The sequence below is a fragment of the Poecilia reticulata genome, chromosome 9, assembly GCF_904066995.2.
Source record: "Poecilia reticulata chromosome 9, P_reticulata-male-v2, whole genome shotgun sequence".
Classification (NCBI taxonomy): Eukaryota; Metazoa; Chordata; class Actinopteri; order Cyprinodontiformes; family Poeciliidae; genus Poecilia; species Poecilia reticulata.
In genome coordinates, this window is record NC_088838.1 from 33,113,268 (window position 1) to 33,132,400 (window position 19,133).

A 19,133-nucleotide genomic window follows, 5' to 3' on the forward strand; every position below is an offset into this window, starting at 1 on the left:
ATGGATTTGAACTTGTGTCTTTATTTACTTCAGCAAAACTCACAGTTTTTACCAAATTCTGTAGCTTTCGGTGAACTTCTAAATCTGCTCCTTAGTCGCATCTTTTCGGGGTTGGTACTGCCTCTAGTGGCGTGGGGGTGGTAACACAACTAATATAATTACATTACTAAATCAGAATACCGCAAAGTCTTTATTATTTATTATTAATTTTTCATTCTCTTAAGAATGTAGAGCTAATTAAATGACCTAAAGACCTTAAAGTGGTTCCAGTTTCTCTCGATGGCCAACCTGTTGAAACTGTGGCACATTTTAAATACCTTGGGTCGTTCCTGGACAGTCAGCTCAACTTTGCTGAAAACACAGACTGTATTTTGAAGAATTGTTCTCAGAGACTCTACCTTTAAGAAGACTTAGTGACCCAAAGAGACTCTAGTTCTGTCACAACTACGTCTTGAATTTGGGGGGGAAAAAAATATTTTATTTATCACTACAGAAGGGTTCAGTGAATGCACATATGAAACTGGTGGGTTCGGTTCCTCAAAAAAGGTTAAGAACCACTAGACTAAATACAAGTTTATCCAAAACTAAAGCAAACTAATCAGTTAATTAGACACCCAGAGTGACTTAAAAAGCACAGTAACAAATAGAAAACCATTGTTTCTGGGTGCTTCCCACAGATTTATGAGCCAAAGGGAGTGGGAGGAAAAATGAGGCACTGAAAGTGTTGATCAGAAACAGATTTAATTAATAACCGGATGATGAATCATGGCAGTCAGCGCCGCCTGGAATCAGAGAACGCGCTAAACGCCGAACCACAACATTAATATGGACTCAGATGAACGTCAGAATAACTTCAGGTTTTTCCGCTTCCACCCACCAAATGATTCTCAGGTTGAATGTGAAAAATATCTGGGTTAAATTTCATATGTCAGCCACAATAACGAGTCTAAAACCAAAAGGTGAAAAAGCTCAGTGATGAATAAATCTGTATAAAACATGCAGATTATAATCTGCACAGACTCCACTGTGAAGATTAATAAAATAAAAAAGCTTGGAAAATTCTGTGGATTTTTCATTCAACCACTTATTTCATGCAATGTTATAAATACACATAAAAAAATAATAATTTTATTGTCTGAAATGCACAAACATAGCGTTCATTTCAGGTATGCTAACCAGGTGAAGCTAACTTTGCCACTGGAGGAGATCTGAGTGGAACCTAGAAGTTTTATGTTTTATCTTCAATACAAAATTAATATATTTTTTGTACAGTTTGGGCTTAATTACTACTTTGAGTTGTTTTTCAGCAAATGGCGTTTTCCAGTCTGTATGCCCCAGTGAATGACGAATCGATTACTAAATTAGTTGAAGATTATTTCAGCAATCAATTAATCACAACTAATCATTTCAGCCAATAAACTCAGCTCATCTTAAACAATTTAGCAGTTAATGTTTGAGATTTTAGACGATTTAAATCTGTCCAAACATATCAATAACATCTACGGAGAGCAGTTTCATTCAAAATTAAACACTTTCACTAATAAACAATTAATACGCCATCAAATAAATAAATGTACCCATGAAATAAAAACTAAATTTAAAAAAGTCAACAGTTTTACTTTATTTCAAGATTTATTTATGTATTTATTTGATTATTTTATAATGATGTTTTATACATATTTCAGGGACTTTTATTTTTTAATGATAAAGTAAAACTGACATGTTGGTGGCTGGTGTTTTGCAGAGCAATCCACCAATCCAGGAGCAGCTTTCCTTTTCCTCTGTGCTGATTGGCTGAAGCCCTAAGAGCAGAAATAAGGAAGCTAATGGATGTTAGCTTCGGTGGTAGCGCCAAGACTGTTTCCATTGTTTGCATTAATGCATATTAAAATATATTTTCAGTGTTCGAACCAGTAGAATAGACAGTTATGAATGTTTTTAGACTAAAGTACAGCAGAAATCTGGACCAGATTTAAAATTTGCAGTGATTAATGAAATAAAAAACAGAAAAAGCAACAGTAGTGTGTTGTTTTGAACTTTGACAAAGTTTATTGGTTATAAATATTAACACTCTCTCTTTTTTAGCAACATGAAATATTTTTATGTATTTTAGCAAAACAAACTGTGTGGAGTTGATGTTAGTTTTACTCAGTGGGATTTCGTAAGTCCACGCCATGTCTCAGACAATAAGAAGCAGTTTCTGGACTTTCTTGTTTCACTTCCTCATGAGTCGTTTTTGCATGAGATAATCTGCTGCAGTTAAAGGCAGCCAGCCGATGTAAAGGATCTCAGTCGGACGGATTAACAGATGGGCAGTAAGCAATAAATCAATTAATCACATGATAAATTAAAACAAGCTCAAATTTGATGTTTTTCTCTTTTCTCTCCTTCTAAAAACTGGATGATGAAAACCTTCAGGCTGATGATTTGGTCTCAACTCGTTCAACGTTGTTTATTACAGAGACTTCATAATTCATTTCGGATATTTAAAATGTCTTCCAGTGTTAAACGTTCATGAGAATTTAAAGTTGTTGCCTTATTATTATGCCGTTATAGCCATTATATCACTTAAAATGTTATGATGTAATGTTTTTTGCTTTTTTATTTTTTTTAATCTCTTTCTTTCTCACTGATTATTTCTGTTTTTATTTTAATTATGTAAAGCACTTTGAAATGCCTTGCTGCTGAAATGTGCTATACAAATAAAATTAGATTGATTGATTGATTAAAAATGGTCTTAAAACAACAATATTATCATTTATCGCAATAACTTTTGGGACAATTTATTGCCCAGCGACATTTGTTATTGCGACAAGCCTATTAAACGCTTCCATCAGTTTGTGACCTTTAGCATCAACATCCAGCTGGCTAAATATTACATTAGCATGAAAATCCAAGTTTATGACTCTTGGAATACATTAGCCAACAATTACTGCTCTCCACACAGTCCTTTGCAATATATCACACACTCTATGCATGCAGGCTGAGCTAACCAAGGTCCACCTGACATTTCAGTCGCTGATATTCCTGCATATGAACAACAAAGGCGTCGTTATGGAAATTCTGCCGGCATTGTCGTCGAATCCCTCGTCTCGTCAGGATAACGCCGACTGTGCCGTCGCTCGACCACAGCGCTGGCAGGAAAACCACTTGGGGAAGCGAGGACACTTGGCTGAGGGCTGTTGACGCCTCCGCCGACTGCGCCTCCCTCACAGCCCGAGCAATCATGAAGCACTTAGTGTACCAAACACCCACGGAGGGACGGAGGGAGGGGGAGAGAAAATCAGACACATTCTGGATCATTTTTCTCTGGTTCGCCATAATCACAAAAAACGCAACGGAGACGCTCATCTGGCCCAAACCTCTCTCTACCAACAATAAAATCACTGTCACCGGAGGCCCGGTTTATTAGGAAGCAATTTGGCGATCCATGAGGCTCCCTCAGCGGAGTGAGTGAGTGTCTGATGAGCTGATATTATCCTCTGGCTGTGAAACTGTCAACTGCAGAGGATCTTTGACGGAAAACAGAATCAAGACGGCAACGTATTTCACTAGGAAGGGAACGCATCGTCTCCTCCGCTGCATGCCAAGTCACAGCAGCGGCTGCTCCAAATACTGGCTGCTTTCATCCAATCGTAGAGGAAATCTTAAGCAAACTGTTAAAATGTCGCACATAAAAGAGAAATTAACTGTTTTTTATCTACAGTTTGGAGCGAATCAATCAGGAACATCAGATAAACGCGATAAACAGGAAGTACAGGTCGCTATGAAATGTGCCTTACCAGAGGCACAGACCCGTCCAGTGGGTCAGAGCTTTCATGACGTTTGAACTTATTCGTGTTTCCATCTCCTCTTTTTCACATCAACTTGTTTTCCACAACTCTTAAAAAGCACAGCCAAGTGAAAAGACTTTTTTGTTAAATTGAAGTTGGTTTGAATTTCGCCACTTCCAACCTTTTTCTATGCGATGCTTCAAAATGTGCATGAAAAAAAAAAAAACAATGATGGAAAGTATGGGGCTACATTGTGGCCATAAAGTTTGTTCAAAATACAAAAAAATCTGAAACGGAATAAAAGTTTTGAAACTCAGAAGATGTGAAACTAAAAAAAATGTCAAAACTACTAAAATTTGAATTTGAAAATCAATAAATCAGTTCCATATTTTTTTCCAGTTTCAAGTTTTGTACAAGCAGTTTTGTTTTGTTTTGTTTTCAAGCAGCATTATGGCAGCAGTGGAAGTACTCCACACCGAAGCATCCCTGCTGAAACTCCACCATGAAGCTGGGAGGAACGACGGCGCTTTAAGGAAGTGACTTGTTCTGAGACACGAAGCAGATAATGTGAGGAGGAAGAGGGAGCTGAGGATGAAGGCTTTCTCATGCTAATAACACGTCCACCCCCATTCAGTCTGGCCTGGGCCCATTGTTGCTGCAGACTGTCACTCAGGCCTCGGTGCAGATATGGACAGACATCCTGATCTGCTCCTTTCAGAGACAGCAGCGTACAAGCCTTTTGTTCACACGGTTTCTTTGTAATTTAATACATTTACTTACAAATGCAGCTCTACTACTCTCATATCAAATTACTGAAACCTACTGAACTCATCCCGACTCCAAACGCTGTAAACGCCGTTTACTCTGGACGCTGCAATATGAAGAAGTCCTGGTGCAAAGCTACAATTAAGACACAATTTGTGGGTAAAAATGCTGCTTGGCTGCAGCACCAAGAATGATTTATCTTTGGCAAATCACACCTAACGCCTAGCAGGTGGACAAAAAGACAACTGACTGGTCAAATCTGTGCTCAGCAGCTAGATTAGACTCCAGTGTTGGCCACCTGGAACAACGACAAACAGGAAATGCAACAAAAAGCAAACAAAATCTTTCCACACTCATGCAGAAGAAATGCGTTGACCGGGAAGTTGTGGAAAGTTTCTAATGGATGAAGATGAGTTTATCAACTCAATTCATTTATTTGGCACATTTACACCAACCTGACCGAAGCGCTTCACAACAATCACAGTCGGATAAATGACAAAACGAAAAATTAAATTAAGCTTGGCAAAAAATAGACAATTATAAGAATCGGCACAAAAGACCAAAAATAAGCAACCAAGACATGGTTAATTTCAGCTGCAGCGACATCATCAAACTTGAATCAATCAAGTACTAATTTCTGACCTTTTCTTTTTTTTTTTACTGGTGTTAAAAGGTAAAGAATGTTTATGTCTGTTATTATAACAGGATTTCCCCGTAAAACCTGCTGGGGCGACGCACTGAGAGTTAGTGTTAAAAATGTTAAACGTTGACAGGAAATTAGAAAACATGACTGAGTTATTAAGTGCTTACATTTGCAACAGAGTCTTAAACGAGGCAAACGCAATGAAATATGATTAAAATAATACATTTAAATTTAAATTTAATAAATTTAAATCTTGATGAAGATCAACCAGTGGATCTTAAAACAACCAATGAAATGCTGGTCACATTTAACAGTAAATAAACCTAAAATGGACAATGATGAGTCGGCATATTGGTATGTTTTCCTAAATGTTCCTGGGTGAAAAGTTAAAGTATTTATAGTGTTAAGTGTTCTTGTGTTTGTCTCGATCTTCTCATTTTGATTAGTAATATCTAACTAAAGAGTCTTTGTTATCTCTGTTACTGGTTTATATATAAAAAAAACCAATTTAAAATAAATAAATAATGTTCAGCCTGGCGGGGGGTGAAGAAAGCCTGGCGGCCCGCCAGGCTTATGATACACAGCCCCTCTAATGACATCCTGTGGTTTTAACTGTGAAATTCAGTGAAGTCAGAGCAGAATCAGCTGATTTTTAGCTAAACTGCTGTCTAGCAGTACTGTAATAGACAGCTGTGTATCTCTGGACAGCAGGAGGAAGAAATACCCCGTGAGAAAACATGCACGTGTTTATGGTTTCCTTACTGCCCACGGTGCAGCACGTTGAGCGCAACATTTGACACAAAGCCAACAACAAGTGTCTGAAATCGGAGGATCTGGTAGGAACAAAAAAAGGTCTCAAAGAAAAAGAAAAGGAATCAGAGCTGACATTTAGCAGCACTCTGTGACATTTCAAAAGTGCTCTTAGACCTTAATTAAGCCAATTCACCCAACCAGCACCTCGACAAAAGCACTTAAAACACAAACCGTGTCTCTGGCCTCCATCGCCTGAATGTTGCTCAGAGTTACGTAAGGTTCATGAATTTATTAAACTCTCGTCTGACTCGGCACCTGGATTAGATGTCAGGAGTCCTACAGGCGTTGCTTCATGATGGGAGGAAACCTCATGGCGACCGCGTCTTCCCACGGTTGGGCAACATGTTGGGGATGATTCACACTCACCACTGTGTTTACAAGTTTTGCAACACTAACTGTCTGACAAAATAAAATAAAAAAACAGGACTGGTTCCAGCACAAAACTGTCCAGGGACATTCAGGGGTTTTCCCACCAACATTCAGTGTGATAGACTTTTGGGGACCAATATTGCAACATTTGCTCCATCTCCGGCTGATGTGGTTCTTTTTCTCACTACACTGAGTCAAACCAACCAAACTCTTTGAGCAGCCTGTTCCCCTCCTCACCTGCAGGGGCGCTGCACCAAGAACCACAAATAAGCCAAAAACCTAACAGGAAAAGGCCTCTAAAGAAACTCAGCACAACTTCCTTCTGCATGAAACGGAAACAAAAATGGAGTAGCTCCAGATTTTAGCGCTTGTAGGATTTCTCTTGGCTAATTATCACGGGCCATTTCTGCCGCTAGTGCTAGGATAACGTGTTTATTTACCCAGAATGCCCTGCATTCATCCACTTCCTGCTTTTGGGGCAGTTTCCGGTCAGATTTGTGTTCACATATGAATTCGAACTGCACCAGAGATCACCTTAGCCAATTCTGAGATTTGTTGATTTTTACAAGAATTTCTGGAACCACAAAAATCTGGATGGACCAGTTTGTGTGATCTAGACACGATTCCAAACGGAAGCAACGTAGCTCAGTTAAATACTGACTTAAAGCAGAAGGGCAAAACTTATAAAAATCATAAATGACTTAAAAGAAGTTCGACTTTGTAGCTTAACACCTTGAAATTGGGCCTCTGTCCCTTTAAGAAGCTCTGCCTCAGGAAGCCATCCCAACATGGCTCCTATATTAACCCTTTACCAGCGCTGCTCTGAGAAGTAGCTCCTCAGCAGTTCCACCGGGTGTTTGCTAATTGCTGCTGGCTAGTCTGAAGGAGCTGAGCGGGGGAGGAGCTCTGACTCGGAGGCGGAGCTAAGTCCACCCAGGTGTTTTCCACAGCTGAATGGTTGCCATGGAGATTAAAGGATTTCTCATACATGCCTGAAAAAATGTAAGCAATCTAACCAGGTCTGTTTCTGAAGAGGAAAAACATTATAACATGATGTAACAGATGATTATAACATGACAATGATAAATGATGCCTCCCCTCTAAAGTTAAACATGTAAAAGTGCATAAAAGAAAACGTGCATAGCGGCCTGTGATGTTTTTTTTTCTCCTTTCAGCACATAAAGGAAGGAGGAATCAGGTCCACCCTTCATTAACACCAGCAGCTGCACAGAAATGGCCACAGTTCAAATTCTCTCCCTCTCTCTCTCTCTGAAGGAATGGATGGAAAACAAAACCAAAAGCTGCAATGAAGAAGCACAATTAGCATGTTTCCCTCCATGCCTTCCATATGAGATAATGCGTCGTACGCCTGCTTCTTTACTCAGCCGAGGCTGTGAAGGAAATCCCTGTCATCCTCCTGGGAGAACACAGACTCTGCTGAACAAGCAGAGCGGAGGAAATAACGAGGAGCAAACCCCCTTCCTGGGAATCACGACCAGCAGAAGCAGGCAGGCTGTTTTTCAGACACTCTGAAGGATCAAATTGCTCGGCCGCCTTTGTCGAAGCTTCCCACTGCCGGCCTGCTTGTTTCTGCAAAGCAGCTGGAAGAGGGAGGAGGAGGAGAGGAGCGCAACTTTTGGAGAGGAGAAGTTTGTTTGTTTGCATCAGGACAGCCTTAGTGCTGCTGGCTGCAGAGCGTCTCTGTGGAAACATTTACCACCAGACGTCTGGAACACACTTAGAAAAGTTTCAGGCTTTTATTAAAGGTTAGTTTTAGTTCGTTGTGACTTTTTATTTGTCTAATTCAGTTAGTTTTAGGCCTTAAAGGCTATAATTAACTAAAACTAACAACAAAAAGGAAACTTGGACAACATTCTCAACTAAAATAAATAAAAATGATAAATAATGTCGCGAAACTACAACTAACTGGAACTATGCCATGCATTTATAAAACTAACTAAAACATACTGAAATTATAGCTATAATATTCTTTACGGCGCTCCATACTCCTCCTGGCGGCTTCGCTACGCTAGTCCGCAAAATGGCGACAGCAAAAGTTGGCACTTTTTAAAAATGGTATCTTCTGTTGAGCGTTAATTTACCCAGTCGATGTATACATAATCACAATACTTTGAATTTTTAATTCTGTATCTAAAAATTAACCAAAGTCTGAAAAACCAAACGATATTTATCCAATAACTGATACAAACTAGCAAACACTAATTATAACTCAGTCAACGAAACCGTTGTCTCAATTTCAGTTTGTTGTTTTGTTAGTTATAGTTGGCAGTAATAAGTTTATGCTTCCCGTTAGAGACAGTCATGTTTTCAGAGCGGATGTTGCAGGTTTACTGTGCAGAATGTGAGCCGCGCACAGAAAGACGGCTGACGATGATCTGCAGCTCCTTCAAAATGACGCTTTGCTCCATCAGGTTACAGAGAGACAGAGAACAGGCAGACGGCGTCAGGACAAAGTAAATTTCATTTCACGTTTATCAAGTTACCTCTTCAAAGCCCGAGCTCTGCAGACGGCTTCGTTCTTATAGTGGAAATAACTGGGAATTATTCCAGCTGCGAAGAAATAAAGCTCTTATTTACTACGACGGCGCTCTAGGCCATTCCAGAAAGAAAAAATAAAGGAGTAAATTTCTTCAAAAAATATCACATTTTTTAGAAAAACAATCAAAAATTTCTAGCATAAATTTTCACTTTTTTAATTTCTGAGTTCGATCTCAAATTTTCATTTTTTTTTCTAGAAAATTTTTGACTTTTCAAACTTATAAATTTCCCATTTTTTTCTCAAAAATTTCTAAAAAAAAATTTTACTAGCAATTTTTCAACTTTTGAAGCTCAGTAGATGCCAACATTTTTTCTGGAAAATTTCTGAGAATAATCTCAAACTGTATATTTGGCAGAAATTAATCTAGCATAGCATTGCTAGCAGTGAGTAACTGTTAGCCTTAACCGCCTCGTGTCACAAAACGCAAACCTCTGCCTGGCAGAGAACAGATGCCAGAAGAAAAGAACACCAGATATACAAGATTAATCCATGTATTTCAGAGATTTTAAGGCCTTAATTTTAGATAAATGAATTTAAGACCGGGGCTGCACAGTGGCGCAGTTGGTAGAGCTGTTGCCTTGCAGCAAGAAGGTTCTGGGTTCGATTCCCGGCCTGGGGTCTTTCTGCATGGAGTTTGCATGTTCTCCCTGTGCATGCGTGGGTTTTCTCCGGGTACTCTGGTTTCCTCCCACAGTCCAAAAACATGACTGTCAGGTTAATTGGCCTCTCCAAATTGCCCCTAGGTGTGAGTGTGTGTGTGCATGGTTGTGTGTCCTGTGTGTCTCTGTGTTGCCCTGCGACAGACTGGCGACCTGTCCAGGGTGACCCCGCCTCTCGCCCGGAACGTCAGCTGGAGATGGGCACCAGCAACCCTCCCGACCCCACTGAGGGACAAGGGTGAAAGAAAATGGATGGATGGATGGAATTTAAGACCAAGGATGTGTGGATAAGATCGGCTCCTCTAATTGGCCGAGCTCTTAAAATTGAGGAAATTGGGGCCAATTTGTTGATGCAGCTTATTTTTTCACACTTATTTTCTTTTTTATTCAACGTTTTCTTTACATCCTGACCTGCATCTTGTCGAAGAACAAACATGACAGCTTCAAACTTTTCTCGTGGCTGCAGTGAATCCAGTCTTGTGTGGAAACAAAACGAGTTGGATGAGTGAGTTGGAGGAGTGAGTTGGAGGAGTGAGCCGTCAGAGCGCAGCAGCTTCGCCCGGATGACCTTCGGGTCTGAACGTCTGGCCTCGTCAAGACGAGGCAGCAGCAGAACGAACAAAGCCGAGACGTAACGAGCGGCAGAAAGGCTTTGTGCACAACAATCAATGAAGTGAGAGTCAGCAGGGAAAACGCCTGATGATAACGAGCGCTGCACCACACAAAGGCGCGAAGGAGGAATCAGCCATTTACCGCTCATTATGTCAGTCAAAAATAAAACATTTATGGCAAAAAGCAAATCCAGAATGAAAAACAGCTGCAAGATTTTACAGCAGGAAAATATTCATGTCCTGAACTGATAGAAATCTTCAGATTGTGCCGATTAACAACCATCAACAACATGTGGACTGCTAGCAGTCGTTGCTTAGACTAGATTTGATTGATTATTCCCAAACTTTATCTTCTCTGTTGAAGCAGGAGCAAAATGCCACCACAGCAGAATGTTTGACATGAACAGTTTGTTCAGAAAGTCTGGTTTTCTGAGAAAAAGCTGCATTAAAGGGGAAAATGTCCACATATCTGAGCTTTTACCAAAAATACAAAAACAAGAAGAAACCTGCAGATGACAGAGCGCCGACGAGGAGGAAACGGACGAGCAACGCCAAGTTAGAATAATAAAACATTTCATAGCAAAAAAAGAAGGAAGTGCGATCGGTGAATGTGTGATTCATCTAAAAAAATAAAGCTTGGCTCATTTCTGGCTTTTAATTATGTAGTTCATTTCAGATGGGTTAATAATTTTATCCTGTTTTCTGGGAAAAAAAGATAAATTCTTGTCTTAATTACAGTTTTATTTAAAATCAGTAACACTGTTACCATTATAAATCTTTGTCCATATTCTGCTAATGTAAAAAACAAAACAAAAAAAATATTTTTAATCAAAATTAAATTATTTAATAATGGACTTCCATTAAATAAGAAATTAAATTAAGTGTGTTCATTAAAATGATGTAAACAGTTACATGAGATATTCATAATTCAGTTATAGCGCTAGTGCTGATCATCAGCTGTCAGAAAAATAAAATATAATAAATTAAAAATCAAACGCGAGTTAAAAACTTGGCAGTAAAAAAAAACAAAGTAAACTCTCCTGGTAATGACAGGATGATAAAATGTCCTGATATTTTTAGTTTTATACTCCACAGGATCAAAACTCCTGAACTGCTAAAACAGTAGCTTTTATCCCAAAAATGTTTAATTTACTGTGAAAGCAAAGTGATAATAAACCCAGTTTAAATTCATGTCAACAGTCTGCGTTGAAATAACACAAGTTTTCATCCCCAAACAGAAAAGTGATTTTTTTTCACCCCCAGGAGAACTAATTCAACACATTACTGAGCTCCTTCAAAGCCTTTCTGCATATGCATAACAATCTCTTAATCTTTGGCCTTAATCCCAACTTAATCCAAATATACATCGATGTGGCTGCATTGAAAGACCCTCTCTTAAAACAGCACAAAACTGTAGTAAATATCACATTTTTAATGAGGATGCTGGTAAAAACAAGCTTCTCCAGTTAAGAAGAAATGACCCTGCAGCCATTTACATCCCATAATATTCACAATACAAACAGTGCAGGCTGCTGACAGCATCATTTCATCAGCATCAGATTTTTGCATCGATAAACAGAAATCAATAACTGACCGCGGTTCTCTGGACCAACTATCACAGCCAGAGAAATTCACTTAACTTTATAATCAGCAAGAAAGAAAGAAAACTAGCAACAAAAGTAATGTTTCTAGCTAAAGGATCATCGTAATTTAGTGATCGCAGTGTTGATGACTAAATCAGTTATCAATACTGTGATCACTGATCATCGCAGTGCTGCGATGGTTGTATCACTGTGATGACTGAATCAGTCATCACAGTGACTGAATCGGTCACTGTGAATCACAGTGACTGATTCTGTCATCACAGTGACCGATTCAGTCACTGTGATGACTGATTCAGTCACTGTGATGACTGAATCAGTCACTGTGATGACTGATTCAGTCATCACAGTGACTGATTCAGTCATCACAGCGACTGAATCAGTCTGATTCAGTCACTGTGATGACTGATTCAGTCACTGTGATGACTGATTCAGTCACTGTGATGTCATCACAGTGACTGAATCAGTCATCACAGTGACTGATTGAGTCACTGTGATGACTGAATCAGTCACTGTGATGACTGATTCAGTCATCACAGTGACGTCTGATTCAGTCACTGTGATGTCATCACAGTGACTGAATCAGTCATCACAGTGACTGAATCAGTCATCACAGTGTTGATGACTGTATCAGTAATAATCATCAACACTGTGATGATTGATTCAATCACTGTGATGACTGCATCAGTAATGACTGATAGTCATCACAGTGACTGAATCAGTCATCAACACTGTGATGACATATACAGTCATCACAATCTGTCTGTGTTGAAATAACAGAAGTTTTCATCCCCCAACAGAAGAGTGATTTGTTTCCCCCCCCAGGAAAAGTAATTCAATAAATTACGGAGCTCCTTCAAAGCCTTTTAGCCATTTAGTCATCAACACTGATTACTTTATCAGTAATCACAGAGTTAATGAGTGTATCAGTAATCAACACTGACACATGATAACTTCAGTAATAATTTAGCTAGCTTAACGTTTACTGTCACTTTTGTGTAAATGTGTTGCATTTAACCCAGGAGACTCAAATAAACTTTTAAACTAGAGAGCTAGTTTGGCTAGCTGGCTAAATTTATTACACTGGCTCGCTAAATTCTTAGCTAATCAATTTGAGTCTCATGGGTTAAATGCAACAAATTTTCACAAAGTTAGTTATTTAGCTAGCTAGCTCCTAATTTAGCTAACTTAACTTTTACTGTCATTGTTTTGTGAAATTTTAATGCATTCAAAACTAAAACAGGTAAAACTTGCATTTCTATTGTATAATGAAGCACCAGTATTTGTAGGGATTAGGGTTAAAAATAATCCACAAATACTTTATAACTGCATGACATTTAAAACTATTTATTTTAATGTTCAAACAACAATCACAGCTCAACACACATCGATGTGCTCAGAAAAACCGTCTTAGTGTAGAACAACACAGAATCGATAAAAACAATCATTTTTTCATGAACTATTAAATACGTAATTAGAACATCCGAATGTAATAAACATGTTTACATATTATTGATATTTTGAATCCATACTTTAGGGAACTCGGTTCTTGACCAGCACGCCGCGGTGCGTCAGCTCCTTTACTCCACTCTGAGTCAGCTATTGATCTACTACAGTGAAATGGGAGAGCGTGCTGAAAAGCTGAAAAGTGTGGAGAACAATAGCAGAGCGACAGCGTACACAAAGCTCCTCTGTCAGAGCTGCTACGCACGCACAGACTGAGGACGGCAAACAAGTGGGAAGATCTCACCTTCCTTATGCAACAGAGAAAATTGGCTTGGCAGCATTTTTTTAGTTGCTCACAGCAACCCAGTTATTTCAAAGCAAACCAGTAGATGAAATATAAACCTGCACCACATTGTTCGGACATGACATTTGTTTTTTCCGAGCCCTCTGGGAGTACAGCAAGCTGCGAGTTCAACACCGACACACGAGACGCTAAAGCTGTTATTTACATCTCCTGCAGCCGCCAAGGAACACCGACGCTCAACTGTTGCTTTTCCAGCCAGCTGGAAAACCGACATTCAGCCAGTTTAGCTCTAAATTTTGGCTCCTGCAGCAGAAGTGTAACATCCGTCTCATAAGCTGGGCTGTTGCTGGGCAGAAAGTGAGCAGGGGATTAATTCATTTGAAGCAGGAGGGAACATTAAGCCCAACCTCAGAATCAACAGAAAGCACGTTATACTCCTGCAATTGATCCACTGACTATTACTGTCATAATTAAAACAACACAAAAAACAAACAAAAGGCAGTTTGAGTTTTAAGGGGATCCATGGACAGCAGCTCCAGTTTACCGTCATTTCAATAATTAACTCTTTAATGTTGCTCCTCATGTGAAAGTTGTTCTACATTTTAGATGAAAACAACTAAAGCCAATTCTGCTTACACTCAACCAGGCTGTCCCTGTCACAATAAGCAATAAATCAATTAATCGGATGATAAATTAAAATAAACTCAATTATTGTTTTTTCTATTTTTCTATCAAAAACTGGATGATAAAAGTTTCCAGTCTGGTGCTTTGGCTTCAACGAGTCCAATTTTGTTTACAGAGACTTCATAGTTCATTTTATTTGTCATTTCTGTTTTGTTTACTTATTTTGTTTATTAAAAATGTTTCCCAGTTCCAGAGTTAAATGTGACAGGCCTAACGGCGCTCCTCAGGGATGCGTCTCCTCTCCTCAAGCAGAGGGGCGAAATGGAAATATAAACTCTGCCAGGCATTTCTGATCTAATCCAACGTCGTCTTTCTCTTTTGCAAAGAAAACAAACAAAACTGAATCTGTACTATTTTTTATTTTCTCTTTTGTCTATATTCATATTTTGAATGTCTTGAGAATAAGGTGGAAAAAAGTCACATTTTCTGTTTAGATGCTCAAAACTGGAGAAACTTTGATTCTGATTCAGTTTTTTTCTAGATCTACAACCTAAATATCAGCAGAGAGATTAAATCCCCCACCAGGTTCAGTCCAGTGGTTGGCACTAACCCTGCTAACATTACATAACTGTTTAGTGGATGAGTGTAACTGAATGGCATCTGATCTTATTAAACCGGGTTTACATTTCAGGCTGGATGATGAAGCCGTCGGATAAAAGCGCGGCGCTGTAATCTGGTGGGAGTCGCGTTCCCCGGCGGCTCCGTGACAAAGCGGCTTTTGTTCTGGCCGGTGATTGGCTGAGGGGATCGTTCATCACCGCAACGCGCCGGCAGAGAGCGGAGAGCGTGTCGAAGTGGAGTAAGAAACCAAATTATCGCACAGAAAATAACAAAAAAAAAAAAGACAATGACAAACTGAAATGTAATGCGATCAATTTCTAATATCACCACAGAGTTAGTTTTAAGCAGAAATAGTTTTTATCACCGCTTCGTTTTTTCAGAAAACCGACACGACTTCCAACGCAAACAGAAACAAACCACTTCCAATAAAATCCTAACCGATGTTACGCATCCTGCGATGAGACTGTAGTAAACACCGAGATATTCAACATCTTTTCCACCCAAATCGATGATAAAGAACCGTGAGAATAAACAGCACAGTTACATAAATCAATATGTATTTTCACTCCAAGTAAAGGTAAAACGCCCATTAGCAGTTTATTAGTTTGATGCCTTTTTTTCAGGCAGAGCAAAACAGGGACTTAAGTGTCTTAATACTTCTTGTAAAGCTTCAATAACAAACAAAGCAGAGGTACGTTTTGCTTTTAGATTCAGAGATGAATATTTCATGTGTATTAAGGTGAATGCATCACTGCAAGAGATACAGAGTAAAAAGAAACGCTAAAGGTGGGAAGAGCTGAGCTTAAATCAATGTTATAGTCCAGGTATTCATTCCCCTTAAAGCTCCTTCAGATCGTTAGAAGCAATTACACAAAGACAAGACCGTTTCCCCCCAACAATGTGTGAATCTGGGTCGTGCTTCGCCTCTGAAACCCACAGCAGTCCGTCTGTTACTGCCTGTGAAACGTCGCTTTAAATGAGCACGCTCGCTTCAATTACAGTCCTGCTTCTCTACTTAATTAAATTGTCTTTGGCTCACGGGGGCTGAATAAAGTCCCAGTGAACTGTGCACCGTGTCGTCGCCGTTGTCCAAATTCCCCACAGCGGCGTTTTCCTGCAGCTCGCTGCGTGTTTGTGTGCGAAAGGAAACGATGCAGATGACAGAGCAGATAAAGACAGAACAGAAACTGGCTGCTGCTGCTGCTGCTGACAACGTTTGTCCTTTGAAAACAGGTTCGTCACATTTTACACTGATTGTTTTTACGGATCTGCAAAACAGAAAAACATGATTTTTGTTTTTATTTTATGTAGCCGTTCAAAGTCAATAAAAACCCATGTTTGTGCACGGCAATTAGAGGCATCATTATCTACCAATGTAGATAATGCTGGCACATAAGTTATCGCGATAAACGATACTGTTGCCTTAAGGCCATATTCAACTATTTCAAACTAATTCAACTACTTTAAAGCAACACAAAACCCATCTTTATGAAATTAAAGGCATCATTATCTACCAATGCTTCACGATAAATTTCACCAGACTATAAATTGTCCCAGAAGTTATTGCAACTAATGATATTATTGTTTTGAGATAATTTTCAAATAATACAATGATGATATTGGCATAATAATGCAAGAACACATTATCAAAGATCAATAAACTTTAAACTCTATTGAACATTTACCACTGAAACTGAGACACATTTTAAATATTCTAAATAAACGAAACAGCAACAAAATTGGACTAATTGAGACTGAAGACTTTCATCATCCAAGAGAGAAAAGAGGAAAACAATAAATCATGCAAATGGAAACTAATCGTTTTAATTTAAAAGGCGATTGATTGATTTATTATTGATGTTTCAACACAGCCATCAAACTCCCAGCTTCCTGGTCTGTGTGCTTTAAACGGGGACAGAGAGGTCAAAAGGTCGGCGTCTTTGCGGCGGGACGGCGGACCGGAGACCCCGAGGTCCGGAGCTGTCCGACGCGATCCCTCCTGAAAGCTTTGCACCGAGTGTGAGAGGGCGGCTTGGAGTCGTCCCGGCCCACTCAGCGGTGCTGTGGGCCACGAGCAGAAAAACATTATGCAACCAGCCGGGCCATTGTGTACAGCGGAAGGGTTTCCACGGCAACGGGATTCAGAGGCTGAGCGGAGGAACCGACGACGAGCGTTTGGAGGAAGGAAGATTGTGGTAGATAAATCTGGGTGGGTGTGAATGGTGTGTGTGTGTGTGTGTGTGTGTGTGTACATATGGATTACATCGGGCAGTTCTATACATGCCAGGCCATGACCAGATGTTCAACGCACCGAGAAACAAAGTTCCTCCCTAACAACCAGGGTCAGGGTTAAGGCAACGTCTAGAAATGTAATAAAAAAACCTAAGTGAACTGATTCAAATATTTAAAAAAAATAATCTTTTTATCTTTATTAAAGTCAAAGTAGATACAGATTTTAAAATGGATCTGATCCATGTAGTTCTGAAAGGCCAATAAAAGCTGTGAAATGTCCCTTTAATTCACCAGAATAAAATGGTCAGGATGTTAAATTAGTGAACGTGAGGATATTTAAAAAAGTGAAATGTGTAGGAACTTTGCAGTTTAAATTAATGTTTGAACTTGAAGAGAAATAAACATCCGATTCCATAATTAGGAAAGAGTTGGAGGATCTCCATCCATTTGTTTACCGATAGTTTCTTTATTTTAGCTTCCAAGAAAAATGACGTTTATATAATTTATGAGCAGCACGAGTCCTGCTGTCTTTCAGAAGGTCATTGTTAATATTTAATGCTGAGATTTTCCCCCCTAATTCATAATGACAGCCTTGAACTTCACTTTTTACGATTATAAACACTCTGATGATGGGGAAGCTGGTTCTGAACAAACATGGACGCTGCTGATGAGCATCTAGAACGAGGATGAGATACGAAACGGGTTTCAGCCGACAACATTTATCACTTATTTTATTAGTTTTAAACTCTAGTTTGATAGATACTTCATTAAATCACTTTGGGATTTTCGCTCAGGATGATGATCATTTCCGTCTCTTAGATTTGCATCAAACACTTAAAAACATTACATTTAAAACACTAACATTCCAGTAGTTCCTCTGTAACGGAGGGACTGATATGGACATTTGAACCGATAATTCATATTAATACTGCTGTTAAGGCCGATAACCAATATTTACCAATATCACGGAGATTATGTACATTTCTTTACACTTTCATCTCCACGTCGCCTTCATTCTGTTTCAGTTTAACAGAATAAAGCTGTGCTGCATCACACTTCCACGTTTCTCTAATTAGATGGTAAAATAAATTCAGCGTCTGCGCTCGCCAGTGGAAATTTAAATGATGGTTGGCAGAAGGGAGATGGGGCCCAGGGCACCAAACGGGCTGGGACCGCCCCTGAAAACAACTACACCAATTCTACAGATATTTACTGTAAAACCCAATAACATCAGATCCAAACACTGGAAAAGATGGAGACAACACTGTCAGTAAGAAGACACTATAGTCTGCGATGTAGAAGAGCTTGAATTATTCAAAGCTTGTCACTAAATATCTGTCGACTCCACAGGTGTAAAGACTTTTTCCACTCTCAGGTTTTATGCAATCTCCCAGCCCAGGTAATGACTCAGGAAGGAGACGACATTTTCAGATACAGAAAAAGCAGAAAGCAGGCAGTGTTTGTCGTTAAGAGGAACGAGAACGGAGAAAACGACGGAGAGGTAAAAACCTCCGGATGCCATCTTGAGAGTCCCTACAAACCTGACCGACGGTTTTAACCGCTGAAGCTGAAAACAAAACCACTCAACGCTGAGTTTATTTTACTACAACACTCAACAGAAAGGAGAGGCAGAATGAAAAGATCAATATATGGACATAAATATTCTCCCTCCGGTGCCCATTAGGAAGATAAGTGCTTGTTTTGGGCCGACTGGTCTTCTGGAGGACAAGTCGTGTTTCTGCTAAAGCAAAAAAAAATTAGATGGTAGGAAAACGTCACAAATATGACCCGAATATTTAATACTGTCTGAAGCCGTTTATCCCGTCATTGCATGGGGCAAGAGGGAAATGTTAAAAAGCTCTGTAATATACTAGAGAGTTTTGGTCAAACACAACATGTCAAACAAGCAACACACACTCATGGACACACACTGGACCTGGTTATCAGTAACCAATATTTCCAATGTCTCTGTAACTGATGTCGCCTGCCGCATCACTTCCTGTTATCTTTGACAGCTCTTTATCCGTTAACCCACGTGGACAAACGGCTACTATCACAAAACGTACTTTCACAGAAAACACAGCAGAAACATTTAATCAAATCTACTCTTCT

At 39.4% G+C, this 19,133-nt stretch overlaps 1 protein-coding gene across 3 annotated transcripts in view; it reads right to left on the bottom strand.

Moving 5' to 3' along the window:
• The window catches only part of dapk1 (death-associated protein kinase 1), a 72,642-nt gene that overhangs the window by 40,637 nt on the left and 12,872 nt on the right, over positions 1-19,133 (bottom strand). The window lies entirely within an intron of this gene.